We start from the raw sequence: 18,995 nt of genomic DNA on the forward strand, positions 1-18,995 counted from the left end.
CCAGCCTAAAAAATAGGTATGGGTGCAAAACCCGTTCAGCTTGCGGATTTTATGGATTTTTGGCAATTTCGCGATCCGCGAATCTTGCGAAATTGCAAAAAAATTCGCAAATCCGCTCGCGGGCAGATTTTTTTTAGAAGCCCCGCAAGTTTGGCAGTTGAGTAGAGGTATCGCACAAACCGGTGGCGTCTTCTTGGATAAATATGAAGGGCAGGGTTCATTCTGGCATGATGCTCCTGTCACAAAAATTAAACCTCAACAGGAAGCACTTACAGATATAAATAAAGCAGGTGCCCGAGTTGAAGCTCAAATTCAGTAACGCATTCATCAGCCCAAAAACAATTGTGAGCTTTGTCGAGGCTTGGCAGGTGTGCTTTCTCCCCATATCTACCGTCGAAAATTAGCTGTGTTGCTTGATGGAAGCCTCTGCATCCTTCACTTTCACGAGCGCAATCCCCGTGCAGTTCCTGTGACTAGGGGCTTCTTTCTCCTCATCTGCTCCTCTGATCAGACTCGGACCTTTTATACACACAAGAGGCATGTGAACTCGCATAGAAGCCCCGCCCCTTCGGCCCCGCCGCACACACTAGCGGTGTGCACTGTTTTCCCGCCCTGACCCACTATGATGGACAGCTCACTCAAGGGACCCCGGCGCTGGGCAGGTGTGCTTTCTCCCAGTATCTGCCGTTGATGCAGTATCTGCTGTGATGCTTGATGGAGGCCTCTGCATCCTTCACTTTCACGAGTGCAATCCCCGTGCAGTTCCTGTGACTAGGAGCTTCTTTCTCCTTTTCTGCTGCTCTGATCGGTCTCTGACCTTTTATGCACACAAGAGGCATGTGAACTCGCATAGAAGCCCCGCCCCTTCGGCCCCGCCGCACACACTAGCGGTGTGCACTGTTTTCCCACCCTGACCCACTATGATGGACACCTCACTCAAGGGACCCCGGCGCTGGGCAGGTGTGCTTTCTCCCAGTATCTGCCATCGATGCAGTATCTGCTGTGAAGCTTGATGGAGGCCTCTGCATCCTTCACTTTCACAAGTGCAATCCCCGTGCAGTTCCTGTGACCAGAAGCTTCTTTCTCCTCGTCTGCTGCTCTGATCGATCTCTGACCTTTTATACAAACAAGAGGCATGTGAACTCACATAGAAGCCCCGCCCGTTTGACCCCGCCCACACACTAGCAGTGTGCACCGTCTTCCCGCCATTTACCCACTATGATGGGCAGCTCACTCAAGGGACCCCTGCGCCCTTCGGCGCGATGGCATGGCATAGTAACACACACATGGTCACTGGAGACAACTCTTCTGGCCCTTTACGCAGCTGTAGTGTAGGAAAAGCACTATACATTTAACCAACCAGCTAGCACTTACTGATTAGCCAGTAGAAAGTACTCCAGTATATATTTCTGCAAATCCGCGAGTTAGCGCATTTTTCCGCGAACTCGCTGATTTTTTGCGAATTCGCGGACCGCAGATCCGCAAAATTCGCCCATACTTACTAAAAAAAGAACGATCTTTTTTAACTCAATAGACTCTAGTACACCCCGGCCAAAATAGCTAAGTTTGCTCGCTGACCAAAATGCCTCAGATGTGCAACACCAAATGTGGACAACATCCACATCTTTTTTGACTGCCCAGAGTTAAGATTATACTGGAATGATGTGGGGGATTCCCTATCGGGCATTTTTGGAACTTACATCGAAACCAATCTTCATCTAGTGTTTTTTGGGGGTAGCGACTCTACTAATGGGGTGTTATCCTAGATCCATAGGAAATTGTTGTTATACCTTGTACTGCTCGCTTGGAGGGAGATTTGTATAAAGTGGAAAGACCCTATCCCCCAAACAGAGAGTGCTGGCTTAAAGCCTCATTTGGTATGGCACGTATGGAACAAGACATCTCGCTTAGCATTTGGCATCCTTTGCCAAAGTGGGGCTGGGATCTGTGTTTGATAACTTGATAACTTTTTAAGAGAGCTGGTTTCTCCTTTCTTTCTTCCTTCCCCCTGGGTCCTATGATTACACCAAGCCTCTACTACTCAGGTCAGGTCTGGTCGACCTAACCAAAAGCAGTGCCCAGTTGTAAAGTATGACGGCTTGTCAAATCTGCAGATGTCTGCTGGTGAGATGAGGACAAAAAAATAATAATAATATTCTCCACATGAGGGTAGCCAAATTAATAATGATCTCCCCATGAGGGGATCTTTCACTCATCTTTTTATTTTTTTACATTCTTTCACCTGACTCGTACAAAAAACTCATGATAAGGTGGGTGGTATAATGTTCGCCTCCGTTGCCTTTAATGAAATCAAGATTCTCTCTGCATGTTAAGTTGAGACTGGAGGCTAGCATTATACATGTTTAAAGCTTTCCATAACTATGTTGCTTACATGCTTCACTGGTCTCGAGTAGCAATTTGCAAAGGTGCAGGTATTTTCATGATCTCAGTAAGAGTGCCGCCGGTCCAGAATACTTTACTGGTCATTGCACTTCTGACTGAATGTGCACCAAATTTTTCTATTTCTACGCCTGTCTCTCTCATTATTGCTCAAAGCCACCTAGCTATGTTGGTGATAGATAATGCTTTGTGTGGTTTCACATAAGATACTAGTAGTTGAGTATCACGATTATGTCTAAATTCTAGCATTCTTTGCTAATACACCCTCATTCAACCCAGACATATTTTTTGTTCTCTTCCAAATATCAAAATGTACACCATTTGTTGAATACACTCCATTGCAAGTCTCTACAATGTTAACATCTGAAACCCTTCTGAAAGAAACTAAGCAGAGAAGTGCTGCTAATTTTTGGGAAAGCTGTTTCTGAAAAGGGTAGTTATTACCTGGCCATGGAAAAAATAGTTTAAATACTAAATTTACATCCCATAAGGAAGGGTAATGTACCCTAGGAGGTCTTTTAAGTTAAACTCCCTTCATCATTCTACATATTAGTGGGTCATATGCAAACATGGTGTCACCTACCAGGGCATGATAGGCCCGACCTATAGCAATTAATGGCTATTTAAGATAAACATGTCTGAAATACTTCGGCTAAATCATGTGCCAAATCTGTCACAGGTGCTTCCACGGACTCCAGACCCCTTTCCATGCACCAACTACTCCATCTACACCAAACCATTTTATATCCCTTCCTAGTACCTGGTGCCAATGACTTATCAAGTAAGTCCTTAGCCTTTCCTGAAAGGCCAAAGAATCTTCTAGAGCTCCTGATATCTACCAAATAAGAAGGTTCGACTTTCCTTCTACCATCAAAGAATGCACCTCTCCATCTGGACCCACCAGTAAAGTCTGATGTTCCGGTATAAAACGAGGTTCCTCTACTGCAAACTCCATTACCCGTGGGAACCAAACTTGCAAAGTCCAAAACGGGGTAACAAGAACTAACTTGCACCCCTCCTTCTGACCCTTCCATAATACTCTCTGAATCATTGGAAATGGCAGGAAAGCATAAGCCCTCTCTGCCAACCAATCCTGTACAAAGGCATTCACTACGACTACCCGTCAATCTGGTCTCCAATTGAAATACCTTGCCACTTGAAACGTGAATCTTTTTATGCATTGATGAGTTGTGATCCGGGGAGGAGTCAAGATGGCGGGTTGATGCCACCCGGTGAAGGAGGAAGCATGGAGTAGCTCCCCTCCGCGTCACAGGAAAATACGAGGAGAAGCGCTCTAACTTTATGTGAGATTCAGTGATACTACTACTGAGAAACTTGATTGACTACGAGGGCCACTCGAGGCCGGGGAAAAAAAAAAAACTTTGGATTTACTGTAAAAAATCTTGCACTGGAAGCCTCGTAGTTACTGCCGACGTTGGCCTCTATCGCAGCAAGATCTCGATGCTACAATTTGTTCTTCGCCTGAGCAGAGGTGCCGACTTGGAAACTCGCAAGGGTTAACCCCCCTCGAACGCCCAGCAGAGTGTGCAGCGGGGCGGGCCTCGGATTGCTCGGCTTACTCCCTTGTGCTTCCTTGCACGGAGGCCAGACGCCGCGAGCATCGACTGAACCGCCAGTCAGTCCGGAATCTCCCGCGGAGTCGATGACATCGAGGCAGACCCGCTCTGCAAGAACCGGGAGGACTGGGAAAGCAGCGAAGCTGGACTGCTCAGGTACGATGGCTACTGGCGAAGCTAAAACGCCATTGGGGGACTCTACTGTTAGAGTTAAAACGGCCACGGGTGTAAACCTTACAGGTAAAGCTTTAACTAAGGCTATGGCGGATAAACAAACAACATCTCTTCCTGTGTCTGATGAAAGCGCTAGAAACACAGCTGAAATATTGCTTCCGTGTAACGAGACTGCGAGAGTAACTTTAACCTGCCAAAAATTGCCTTCTGTGAATGAATTAGAGGGAGCAAAGGGCAATGAACGAAATAATATAAGTGCAATCAACACAGCCAATGGTGCCCGGATGATAATGGTGGCAGTAGATAAGGCAATTTCTAAGGGCAAAAATAAAGGTACGGATAAAATTGCTAAGGTGGACAAGGCTATACCCTGTGTAGATAGCGATTCTATCATTGAGGGTGAAACAATAACTGTGATTCAAAGTGACATAGTAGAACTATACAAAGATGCGACTGTTGCCATTTCTACTGCTGAAATGAGTGCAGATACAGGCAATTTAGATACTGCACCAGAGCCTTCTCATGCTATTATTAACATACCTATCGAGTATATCAACCTCGATGTAACACAAACCACTTTGGCGAAAAATTGACGGGCTTACAGCTGAACCTATAACGATATCCGATAAACAACACTGCGAGAACTTACCAGGAAAGAAAACTGTAGGCTGCTTGCACAAAGATGACATTGAGATAGCTGAGGAGAGCTCTAATCCTGAATATGAAGAGATTTCTGATGAGGGTGAAATGGATGGAGCCCGTAACAATAGATCTAATGTTGGCAAATCAACTGGATTAAGAAAAGCAAAAATGAAGGCTAAAACCAAACAAAAAAAATACAACCCGCAAACCACTGACTAAAGAACCTGCTGTAAGTAAGAAAGGACGCAAGGCTATAGTTGATGATAGCCCATTGAGAAAATGGATTGAAGCAAAAGGGGGAGTAAAGAGTATGGCTCTAAGACTCTCTGGTACAAGCCCTGAGGATGACTTAAACCTGGGAGGTAGAAATATATCTCTCAAAATGGTGTCCACAAAAACATCAATGCCTATAAACGATGATATAACAGCTTCATCAATTATTACAAATATTGAATCTAGAGATGCGGACTCCAATCTGATAACTAAAAATGATACTTTAGAAACAACTATGTCTATGAATACTGGGAGTAGCCCTGCAATCAATAACCTTACTAAGGTACAAGAGGATATGGCTAATTTAACTCCCAGCTCAACATCGATTGAAATAGCACTTGAGAACAACCCACTGGAATTGTCTAACATTGGACACATCGAAATAGAGGAAATAGAGGAAACAGATATGGGCTTCAGCTCCTCTGAGGCTAACAATTTGCTTACAATAGCAGACCACATGGACATTTCAAGCCAATTGCAAACCCAAATACGGATACAGGGTACAACACCAGATCTCTCAGATACTATATCTATGGACTTAATTATGCAAACTCCCTTAGCACAAAGAAAGGAAAGCCAACAACAATACTTACAATTTAGAGAGGACAATACCAAAATACAGGCTTTTATGAGTGAAGTTTGTCAAAAACTTGTAGGGGTCGCAAAAGAGATGGATGATTTAAAACAACGTGTTGTAGAAGTGGAAGAAGGTGCAAATAGATCAGAATCAACTACAAGATCTAACTCTATACGTGTTTCTAATTTGGAGGCCAAAGTGGAAGATATGGAGAATCGAGCACGCAGACATAACCTCAGACTTTTTGGCACGGAGGGGGCTGATCCCAGATCTTTTGTTGTGAATCTATTCCAAAGAGCCTTTAGTGATCTATCGGATTGGGACTGGGATTCCCAACTCCAGCGAGTACACAGACTACCTCTTTTCCAAAAAACAAAAACAACAAATTTCCTAGACCGTTCTTGATTTATTTTGGGAATTTCTTATTGAGACAAGCAGTATCACTTAAGGCCAAACCCAATAGCCCTGTTACTATTGATAACATTACTTTTTTTGTGAGGTCAGACTTGAGCAAAGGTACAATGGACCGACGTTGGGAACTTCGTAAAATGATCGACTCCTTCAAGGCCATAGGATGTACGGTTTATTAACAAGAACCTGCCCGCCTTAAGGTTATAGGAAATGGTCAATCTCTATTTTTTACTGAACCGGAAGAGGCGGTGCAGGCTCAAGAGAGATTTACACTAGAAAGAGACAAATGAACTAATATTAACGGGATATACTCACGGTCTAAAAATTTGTTGATATGATTACTTAAAAAATACAGGCTCCGTACTCTATCTATTCTTCTTTATTTTTTCTCTTGCTTTTCCTTTTTGGTGAATCACGACTCTATTTTGGAAGCGGATGGGGTAGTCTCCATGCATGTTACTTCACAGTGCTGCCCTTTCAGCGGCAGCATGGGATAGAGGGGAGCTCCCCCCAAGGGACGAGAGGGTGAAAGGGTGGGAGAAGGTAGAAGACAAGGGTGGGGGGGAGGGGTAAAAAAAGGGAGAAAACTCTTATTGCAAGAAATGGATATGCTTTAAGTAATAACAAAAAATATTTGTACAATAAAGTCTATAAACAGAGGAGAATCAATACTATTGAAAGGACTATAAGATATAAAGATGTATAAATTAAGATTATTAAGTTGGAATGTTGCTGGTCTCAATAGTAAATTGAAGAGAAGATTAGTACAAGAAGAGATTGAAATGTATAAACCCCACTTTGCGTTACTTTCAGAAACTCATATCAGCTATCAGGAAAAAAAACTATTATTCCAAATGGGCTATGAACTGGTGGTATACTCCACTTTAGGAGCTTCTATTCGGGGGGTTGCCATTCTAAAACAAAAACGAATCTTGTCTGAAATTATTAAGACAGCTTCAGACACACGGGGAAGGTGGGCGATAGCTCAGATACAGTGCGAAAATAAAAAATTTGTTTTTTGTGTGTTATATGGGCCTAACATAGATGATCCTAAATTATATGAGCAATTAAGCATAGAGCTACTAGAATGGGAGGGTGAAGCTTTAGTCATGGGTGATTTCAACTGTGTTATAAATTACAAAATAGATTCCACAGGGCAAGGTTCTTCAAACAGGATGCAAAAGGTCAGATCTGCAATACTCGCACTGGCAAGATTAATTAATTTGATGGATGTATGGCGCTTCAAATACCCCCTAATAGCAGGCCATACTTATTACTCAGCGCCTCACAGATCTTGCTCTAGAATAGACATGATTTGGGCATCTGACCAAATTGAAGAATGTTGCAACCTGGAATTATGCCCAAGAATCACATCTGACCATAATCCGATGCTACTTGAAATTGAAACTAGAGACCACAAGAGGGATACACGAAACTTCACATTCCCAAGATATCTACTTGTAGAACCTGGATTTATTACACTATTGAAAGAACACATCAAAGACTTCATATCACTAAATATTAATTCCGCCAATATAAATATTGTATGGGATACTTGTAAATGGGATGTATGACGTTATAACGCATACTTTTACAACGCCTACCTTTACAACGAAATTTCTACAACGCAAAAACTATTACAACGCATACATTTACAATGCAATTTTTTACAACGCATATACTTTTACAATGCATACCATTACAACGTAAGTATTGGTAAGTATATAATTATTTTTTTAATGTAATATAAGTAAAATTAATATAATTTTATTTCATTTCATTTCATTTAATTAATTTTGTTTTACCCTGTACCCCTGTACCCCAAAAACCCAAAACTGACCCTTAACCCTAAAAATACCCCTTTACCCAAAAACCCAAAACTGACCCTGAACCCTAAAAATACCCCTTTACCCAAAAACCCCAAACTGACCCTGAACCCTAAAAATACCCCTTTACCCAAAAACCCCAAACTGACCCTGAACCCTAAAAATACCCTTTTACCCAAAAACCCAAAACTGACCCTGAACCCTAAAAATACCCCTTTACCCAAAAACCCAAAACTGACCCTGAACCCTAAAAATACCCCTTTACCCAAAAACCCAAAACTGACCCTGAACCCTAAAAATACCCCTTTACCCAAAAAAACAAAACTGACCCTGAACCCTAAAAATATCCCTTTACCCAAAAACCCAAAACTGACCCTGAACCCTAAAAATACCCTTTTACCCAAAAACCCAAAACTGACCCTGAACCCTAAAAATACCCCTTTACCCAAAAACCCAAAACTGACCCTGAACCCTAAAAATACCCCTTTACCCAAAAACCCAAAATTGACCCTGAACCCTAAAAATACCCCTTTACCCAAAAAACCAAAACTGACCCTGAACCCTAAAAATACCCCTTTACCCAAAAACCCAAAACTGACCCTGAACCCTAAAAATACCCCTTTACCCAAAAACCCAAAACTGACCCTGAACCCTAAAAATACCCCTTTACCCAAAAACCCAAAACTGACCCTGAACCCTAAAAATACCCCTTTACCCAAAAACCCAAAACTGACCCTGAACCCTAAAAATACCCCTTTACCCAAAAAACCAAAACTGACCCTGAACCCTAAAAATACCCCTTTACCCAAAAACCCAAAACTGACCCTGAACCCTAAAAATATCCCTTTACCCAAAAACCTAAAACTGACCCTGAACCCTAAAAATACCCCTTTACCCAAAAACCTAAAACTGACCCTGAACCCTAAAAATACCCCTTTACCCAAAACTGACCCTGAACCCTAAAAATACCCCTTTACCCAAAATACCAAACATATAACATTTTAAATATAATTATATACTTACCAATACTTACGTTGTAATGGTATGTGTTGTAAAAGTATCTGTGTTGTAAAAACATGCGTTGTAAATGTATGCGTTGTAATAGTTTTTGCGTTGTAAAAGTTTCGTTGTAATGGTAGTGCGTTGTAAAAGTTGCGTTGTAAACGTTACATACCTTGTAAATGTAGTATTAGGGGATTCGCTCAGCAATATATATTGAGATCAAATGCTGAGAATCGTTGAGTTATTAAAATGACTACTACTAACATACTACAAGTAGAACAACAACTCGCCGAAGCTACGATACAATCAGCTGGCTGAACTACAATCATCTATTAAAAAAACTCTTAGAGAAAGATATAGCGCGAAAATTCATAAATATAAACTGGCTCAATATGAAGGCGGAGATAGAATTGGTAAAGTGCTGGCATATAAGACAGCTGATAAAAAAGCTAGAACTAAAATTAAGACAATTATAGGTCTAGATCAATGCGAGTACGAACAACCGGATCAGATTTTAAACCAGTTTGTCAGCTATTATCAAAACCTGTACATCCCAGATAATATACCCCCTAAAGCTACAATATTGCAATATCTAAACAAATATCTACCAATACAAAGAGATTTAGGTATAGAAATTTCTCAACAATTAAGCTAAAAAATAACAATAACTGAAATAAATTTAGCAGTTTCTGTCCTACCTCTAGGAAAAGCAGTCGGAGAGGACTGTTTACCGCTGGAACTATATAAAATCTGTGCTCAGGAACTAGTACCTTTGTTAGAAGAAGTGATTAACTCGATAACCAGATTTGGGAAGGCTCCAGCATCATGGAAAATAGCCAAAATAATTTTCTTTCTCAAAAAAGGCAAACCCCCGAAAGAGTGTGGCTCTTACCGGCCAATATCTTTGCTCAACTTGGATGCAAATTTTTTTCCCAAGATTTTGGCTAATCGTCTTGCTCCCATCATGCCAGACCTGGTTAATCTACAACAACATGGCTTTGTGATGGGAAGAGATACTACAGCCCATGCAAATACGTCAATTACAGCCGTTGATGTTGCCGCAACTACTCTCACCCCACTCGGAATGGTCATGTTGGATGCGGAAAAGGCATTTGATCGAGTGGGGTGGGAATATCTGTGGGAAGTACTAAAGAAAATGGGCATCTATGGACCATTTTTGGATTGGGTCTGCTCACTCTATGATAACCCGCTGGCCAAGATTAGCTATGGGGGGAAGGACTCAATTAACTTCCGGATAGGAAGAGGAACAAGGCAAGGCTGCCCTCTCTCCCCTCTGCTTTTTGCTCTATCTTTGGAGCCTTTCTTAAACGCATTAACTGAACAGGCTAATATTATCCCAACTTACCATGGTGAAAAGAGCTTAAAGATAACGGCTTTTGCAGACGATATCGCGGTATACACAACAGAACTAGTCAAAGCCATACCCGAAATAGTTGAAGAAGCTATACAATTTGGCAACGTGTCAGGTTATAAATTGAACGTGAGCAAGACACAAGTTATTGCTAACTATAACCCAGAGGAACCAATCCCCGGCACATGTCAAAGTGCGACATATTTAGGAATTAAGTTAGCAGCCAACACTGAGAAAATAATAAATATGAATTATGAATCTTTATTAAAAGAAACTGCTGTAATTTTTAAAAAATGGCACAAGATCCCACTTAGCCTAGTAGGGCGAATTAATCTGGTAAAAATGAAGATACTACCTAAAGTATTATATCTATTTAGGGCTATACCTTTACAACCAAATAAACGTTTTTTTCAAAAAATTGGATGGCATTTGTAGTAGCTTTTTATGGGGATATAAAAAAGCTCGTAGGGCTATGAAACTCCTGGAACTACCAAACGAAAAGGGGGGTCTTTCTTTTCCTGATTTTAATTTATATTTTCTTGCAACCTTTTTTCATCGTATAAGAAGTTTGATGAAAAATGAAAATCCTTTATTTTACCATCAGTACATGCTGGGACCAGACAGTAACCAATTCTTATTTCGCTTACACGATCCTAACTATTTCAAACGTGTCAAATTCAAGACGGCTAGACACATTAACAAAATTTGGGATCAAATTATGACTACTGATAAAAGTTCCTTTTTTAATGCTGAACTTAGACTTTGGTGCAATCCAGGTCTTCCAGATATATTTTCAGACGGGACAGGAAATCTGTGGACCCGACATGGTATTAGTATTTTGGGAGATTTATACGGCCCAAATGGCTTTCTGGATTTTGATATACTTAAAACCATATTTGGTCTAACAAATGATATGTACTTTAAATATATACAAATAAGAGATTACCTGCTCCGTAAAATGAAAATATTGGAAGTAACCCAATCAGACTTATTAGCCTGTCTATACTCTGAAAAAACAAAATCACTTATTAGTTTGGGCTATAAATACTTAACAGGTGGCAAATATGACGATAGCACCAAAATTGCGTCTAAATGGTCTGGCAGACTTGGCATGAACATTAGCCCTGTACAGATTGCAGCCTCACTATCTCATATAAACTCTATAGTACATTCCTCCAATTTAAGACTACAATAAAATAGAACACTTACACAACTATACTACACACCACAAAGAATATCTAACTGGACACAGGGTAACTCAGGAATTGATAAAACAAAATGTCCGAAATGCGATTTGACTGCAGCCGGAATAGAACACATGTTGTATTCTTGCCCCAAGCTATTTACATACTGGAAGGGAATAATGGATGTTCTAAAACGTAAACAAATTACTACTCCGGTGCTTTCTGCACATTTGGTCCTTTTAGACATTCAAGATGTTAACTGCCAGCATAAAGATCTCATAACTATACTATTTGCTTGCGCTAGGTTAGTGATAGCAAGATCATGGATTTCTAAAGAACCTCCAAATATATCAGAATGGTGCACTTTGGTAAGCGAAATAAGAGTAATGGAACTTACGCTAGCAAAACATAGAGCCCAAAAGCATGCAAAAAAAAGGAAAAGATCTGGAAACATTTTCTTGAACTCTGAAAAACTTACTGTATAACTCTTACTCAAAAAAGAGGCCAAACTTATTTGTGATTCTCTCTCATATGTATAAATACTACATATGTTTTTCTAAAATGTATTGTTTTCCCCTCTGGTCTCTATATATGTTTTGATATCTATTGATTTGTTTATCCACTATATTTTGGTATCTTTTTGATATGTGAATGTAATTTGTTCCTTCTTGCAATAATAAACATATTTAAAAAAAAAAAAACGTGAATCTTTTTGCATATATGCCTACTTCTGTTATGACCTAGAATTTATTGTCCCTTCCTGTAAATCACTGGGTATAATTGTCAATGGATGAAATCCCTGAGATTATGTGAATTCTAGCCTGCCCTCCGATTCTTTACACTTGGAATGTGACCTTTCGTCAAAAAAATCTTGTGTGCCCAACAGAAATACTATATGTCATTTGCTAGATCCACTAACTGCTTTGACCTTGAACCCCCAAGGCTATTCATGCAAGAAACCGCTGAAACATTGTCTGTACAAATTAAAGCAACACTGTTCGCTAAGTAGTTCTTGAAACTCCTCAAACCATTCAGTCCTGCCATCAACTCTAAACAATTTATGTGCAGTTATTTCTCTTTTCTCGTGAAGTACACAAATAGGAATTACGATCGCACACTCTTATATTGAAGATAATAGTAGTTGTACTCTCTTTCCTTGCTGTTTTGGGGGCCAGAGGGTATCACCTCCTGATCATGAGGTGTGGACGTATATGATACTTGAAGGCTTTCTCTGACAGGGAAAAACAAACTCTTCCGGTACTCTTAGATTGCGGTAAAAATGATAAATCTTTCAGCAAAATACTGATTCTAGTAGGTTTTTATTTTTTTGATAACTAATTTCTTATTTCTTTTAATTGATTTGCATTGTTTAGCTTGAATGATTTTCGGCACGGTAATACGTCACTTTCATGATGCACCTCACACGGAAACAATGTGTTCACAGGTAACAGAATGGACAGATAAGTACATATACCACATTCCCATAGTCACTTCATCTAAAAAAAAAAATCTTCACTGGGGGACTGTGAACACTGTAATAAACCTTCATGCAGGGCTTCGATTAAGTATTAAAAAATAGTGGTATTTCTTTGTTTTAGGCAGTACACCCTGATGAAGGGCAAAGCCTGTAATGCATTGGGGACCCGAAAAATCATGTGAAGCTTAATGATTATAAGCAAAGATAATGTGAAATCAACATTATAAAGGCAAATAATGTAAATCGATTAAAAGAGATGATAAATTAACTATCAAAAAACAAAAACCTACTGGAATCAGTAATTAGTTGAAAGATTTATCATTTTTAACATAATCTAGGCGGGCCAGAAGGGTTCATTTTTTACCCTGTCGGAGAACGCCTTCAAGTAGCAGTAATTTTTTTTTCTCGCCCATCTCTCTCCATGTTGATGATGTGATCTCTTCAGCCTAAAGCACTTGCATCTATCTCTAAGGTAAACCCTGGCACATTTCTGAAAATCGCTTTACCATTCCAAATCTCTTGGCTGTTTGACCACCACTTCAGATCTGATTGTGCCTCCATATACAATGCCATCGAGTGTGCATAGGATAAACTTTTCCTTTGACCTAATGCCTTTAACCAGTGAAGAGCCCTATAATGTAAGGGTCCTGGAAGATTGCCTGAATAGATCAATATAGAAGACCACTAGTCCTTGCCAAATCCCTTAGTGTTACTGCTTCCTTTCCTATGATGCATTTTACTTCCTTCCTTATTTTCTTTATCTTTTTCTTAGGGTAAAATAACTGAGTCTGTAAAGTGTCCACCTGAAACCTAGGAACTCTAGAGACTGACTTGGTACCAACAGTGGGCCCGATTCACAAAGGTAAAGTTAGACAAATGTCTAACTTTACGATTTTCGATAATCACAAAGGGCATTTTCTACTCGGAAATGCGCTTTGTGAATACCGAAAGTCATAAAGTTTGACTTTCGTCTAACATTACCTTTGTGAATCGGGCCCATTGACTTTTCCACATTCACAATGAACACTAGGTCTTCTAAAAGAGCCCTCATCATCTGTAAATGTTCCATCAACTTTGTCCTCTCCAGAGCCATTAGCAAGATGTTGTCTAAATAAATTATTAGGCGAATGCCTCTACCTCTCAAAAAATCCATAATCGGTCATAAGACCTAGATAAAGCACCGTGAATTGGAGGATAACCCAAAAGGGAGACAACAAATCTGGTACAACACATCTTTCCAGATATGTCTGTGAATCTGTTTCCATAGGAATCATGAAATACGCATCGTTCAAATCTAATTTTACTAACCAAATATTTTCCTGCAAATTGTCCCATAAGAGATGGATTCCCTTAATCTTGAAGTGTCTGTGAACTAAAAATTTGTTTAGAGCCCTCAAATTTATCACCCGGTGCCAACTTTTGTCCTTCTTTTTTTCTAATAAAATTGCTCTTACAAATCCTTCCTCTGAGTCTGCCACCTAATTCAAAGCACTCTTTTTAAAATGTGAGCAACTTCCAAATCCACAAAATCCATTCTTTCCCTGTCAAAGGCAATCTCTTGGGGTTGAGAACTTTGGATAGGCACTTCCCATAAATGTATCTTGAAACATTTGAAGGTTTATAGGATGCAAGGTCACTTTTCCCGTCTACCCACTTGTGTGGGTAATATCAATCAGTGCTTCTAAAAAGGATCCAGTAGCTTTGGAATCCAAAAGAAAAGAATTGAAAAGTTCAAGTAATTTGGGGTCTAAAAATGTAAGCAAAAGCGGAAAATAATTCAATATCAAATCCATCTGGGCCCGAGGCTCTAGCTTTTTTAAAGGATTTAATAGCATCTATGATCTGAAGAGTTATGTCAGCTTCTAATTATCTAAATTTATTAAGAAAGGTAGGAGGATTAGGAATACCATTAGAAAAAGTATGAATATCATGCTGTGAAGGATTGATATCTTCTGAATATAATGATTCATAATAATCTTGGAAAGTTTTAGAAAAGTCAGCATCTGAGGAAGTAATGGTGTTAGAGAGTTCAGTACAAATAGGTCCAATATTTTTATGTTAAAATTTGATTTTTAAATAATTAGGCAGCCTTCTTTATTTTGACCCCCTTGATACTTTGATTTATCTTTCAGTAGAATATTAGAAGCATCAGTGGTAGCGAGAATATTGATGGTAGACTTGGCTTTGATCAATTTGTGCAAACAGAGAAAGATGTAGAAGTGATATAGGTATGTTCCAGTGTTTTAGTAAAGGTCAAAAAGGAAGCTTAAACGCATACCTGTTGTTAGGAGTGGGGGTTTCAATGGGACAGTTACATTTAAAAAACTAATTAATTAAAGCAGTGGCTTCTCTTATAAAATTATTGTCAGACAAAAGGAAATGATTACATTTCTAATGGCCAGTTCTAGAATTAGTGAAGAATAAATCAAAAGAAGAAAAATATGACGGCATGATATGAGGTAAAAATTGAGCCAATTTCTGAGGATTGAATGTAGGGAAGTAAGGACTTAGTACCTAAAATGTAATCAATTCTAGACATAGTATGATGTACATTGGGGGAAACGTAAAGTATCAGGATTACAAGTTTTCCAAACATCATATAATGGACGACTGGCAATGTCTGATTGAAATGCATTAGAAGATTTATCAGGGTTAAATTTACATTTGGATTTTCAATCAGTAAAGGGATCTAACCATTGATTAAACTCTCATTCTACCATAATATTAGAATTGTCAATTGAGGCCAATTTTGTTTTAGCATTAATTCAAAAATTAAGATCAGGTTTCACAGAACCATAGATATTAAATAAAGAGATCTGTTTGTTCCAAATAATAACAGTAGCCAGTACCCCTTGTCCATTAGTGTCACAGTGAGTTGATATAATCTGTGCATGCAATATTTTATGAAACAGAATGGCGATACCACCTTTACGGTTAATAGCTGGAGTATAAACAACCTGGCCAACCCACTGCCTTTTTAACATAAGCGATTCAACATGATTACAGTGAGTTTCTTGCAAAAAAGTAACATGTGAATTTAACTGTGACAGGTGAGAAAGTACCTTTTGTCTATTGACAGGATGTCCCAAACCATGGACGTTCCATGAGACAGCGTTAAACATATTGGGAATTAGGAGTAGGGGAACAGGAACATGGATGACAAGCTGCCAAAAATATGAAGGGAAATAAAAAGACACCATATATTAGCATCTACATGACATGTAAGCAATACAAGCATGATAGCTATAGAGAAAAAAACACTCACAGAAAAAGAACAAGAGAAACAATAGGGGTTGAAAATAGATCTAGGGAATGAACAGTAAAGTAAAGATGTGGAAAAGTATAAATTCTATGTTAGCATAAACGGCAGCCATTTTTTTTACTTTTGTTTCTGTTGTGTTCATTTTACTCTCAACTCTTTGCCTTTTCACCCCTCTTGTGTCCTTAACTCTGGCTGACTTCTCTGACATGGTCAATCTGATGTATGTGCTGGGGGGCTGCAGCTGCCAGTGCACCTGGTCTCAGATGTTATCAATTGATTACTTATTGCCGCCATAAACATTCCTTACTCCCCCTTCTCATCTGGTGACAATATTTTTATCTCTCAAGACCTTTCCAATGCCACGAAAGCTATACAAAAATAATTCTTGACCTTCGACCACAAATGAGACAGTTGAACATTCGCTATGGCATTCTGCATCCCTGCCTAAGTAAATTCACCTATGAGGGCACCACAAGATCCATTGATGCACTTGTTAAGCTAAAATCATTTCTTCAAACTATCTCATCTCACACGATGGTTAAGTCTGACAGCGCTCTTAATAACTTTGTTATGGGCTTGTCTTTCTCACCTTTTTTCTTTCTCTATGCTTGAATCTTTGTGGCTGTCTTTTCTAAATACTACTCATATCTCTCTGCTGTTCCTCTTGATCTAGGTGCTGACACATCTCATGCTCATTCTCCTAACTCTGGATCTCTTTCATTGCTCTGTCTCTTTGTGGAAATGTACACTGGTGCAGGGTCACCCTCTCGTCCACGGGTACGAAGACTAACAAAGAGAGATCTGCACTGAAGTTGAAGTGAAACAAACCAAGTTTTTTAATCACTCAAGAGTGGGACTGTGTGATGTTTCTCTATAGCTGCCTTCAAAACATGCATCAGGTCAGTGAATTCCAAAAATAGCATTATGATACCCCTAGGTCTTTTGGAATGTGGCAGTGATCGACCCAAGCATACGCCCATTGAAGATTCAAAGGTGGAGTGTTGGGAAGGTCCAAAAGGTCAGGCAAGAATTTTTCAAGAAGGTGAGAAGATCAGGATCCTAAGGGTTGTCTGTTAGACTATATAAACAGAGATAATTATGTATTTTTCTGTTTTCTAGGTCCTCAGTGAGAAATGTGTGGATTTCTTGTTCCAGCAAAAGCAGTGGCAGCATCTTGGAGATCATTTATACGTTGTTCCATTTCAAATATTTTACTTTTCATAGTAATCCACTGATCTTTAATATATTGAAGTTTTTCATTAGTGGCACTCATAAAAGGTTTCAGACCCCTCACCTCGTCAACTATGGTGTCCAAAACAGGACTATGAGAAGACATAATGATTGGCAGAGGGTCTGTTTTACCCCTTTTAGGTTTCATGCAAGAGGAAGAGGGTTTAGAAGCAGCAAGAAGATCGCTGGCTATTTTACGGTAGTGCATAGAGCAATGAGGAATCTTCTGATGTGATCTAATCTTGCCCATACACTAAGATGACGGAGTGTAGACACATATTGGTAATATAAAACAATGAACAGGAACTTCCAAGATGCAAATATGTAATAATATTAGAAATTTCAATTCTACTGCGTAACCCAATGACCAAGGGAGGCACTTGCTATTGTTTAATCCAGTGCAGAAATATGAGGCCTGAGGCGAATACACGAAGCAATTCATAAGAAAAGGAAAAAGAAGAGAAATTTAGCTGAAGATAGTTACTGTATTATTTATATATAATAGGATGGGTGCCACAAGTGATGCTAAAATACAGGCAGTATGTCCAAAATTGGAGTAACATGAGGATAAAATTTGTGACTATTGAGCACCATGTAGACAAAAAGGTGGGCGTTCATTTTAAATGAATTATTCACAATTGCAGATGAAAAACAGATAATGAAAAACCCTCATAAAAGATATGAGTGAGGATAATTGCTGCAGTTGCTTATCGTTCTGAAAAAGGCATGTTTAGCGCATATGCTGAGGAGAGAGCGATATGAGGTGTCAGTAAGACGATACTGCAAGCAGGCACGCTAATGAAATGGCAGTCGCTCGCGTCTGACTAAAACTTACTGCCACGGCACCTGAACTAAAGAAAAGCTCTGGCAAGGCCAGTTGCCGGCTCAAAATGCTGTGGCAATGACAGGCACCATTCGTAGAGGTGCCGACATAGAGGATACCCCAGAAAGTGGCTGTAGAAGTGCTGAAGAGCTCAGAGGTGGACGGAGCTCAGTAATCAGCTGCTATCTTGCTCAGTGCCTAAACCACGCCCCCACTTGTATAAAGTTTTAATATAGCTCTTAATATTGAACTCCACCTTGAATTCTCAAGGTGCTTAATCAGGACTCTAAAACTCCTGAAATCAATGGCTCACAAATAGAACTATATATCAGGTAATGCCCATACACAAAATAAATGTTCTTGTTTAAATAATACCATTTTATTAGCCAATTAACAGTACCCCTCCATTTTATTGACCTCAGCAGAAAAAATATGTGATCAGCTATGCTTTGCTTTCAACTGGTCACCCCCATGTATTCCAAAGGTCTTTTCAGCAAGCACTCTGCTTACCTAGTTTTCTTGACATTTTTACTACTGCCATGTACTCAGGGGATCCACTGACCAAATAGACCAACTTTCAATAACTTTGTATTCCAACATGCATGCTCTACTTTATGTACGTCATCCATAGTGCAGTCAAAGGATTCAATGGGATGCAGTGCAAAAAATGCGATTATCCTCAATCCATTCATTACAGTGGGCCAACAGGAGTACCACTTCATTATTTTATCCATGTACACAATGGTTACATTTATATAATGTCTC

This window comes from Lissotriton helveticus, chromosome 5_1, assembly GCF_964261635.1.
Source record: "Lissotriton helveticus chromosome 5_1, aLisHel1.1, whole genome shotgun sequence".
Taxonomy (NCBI): domain Eukaryota; kingdom Metazoa; phylum Chordata; class Amphibia; order Caudata; family Salamandridae; genus Lissotriton; species Lissotriton helveticus.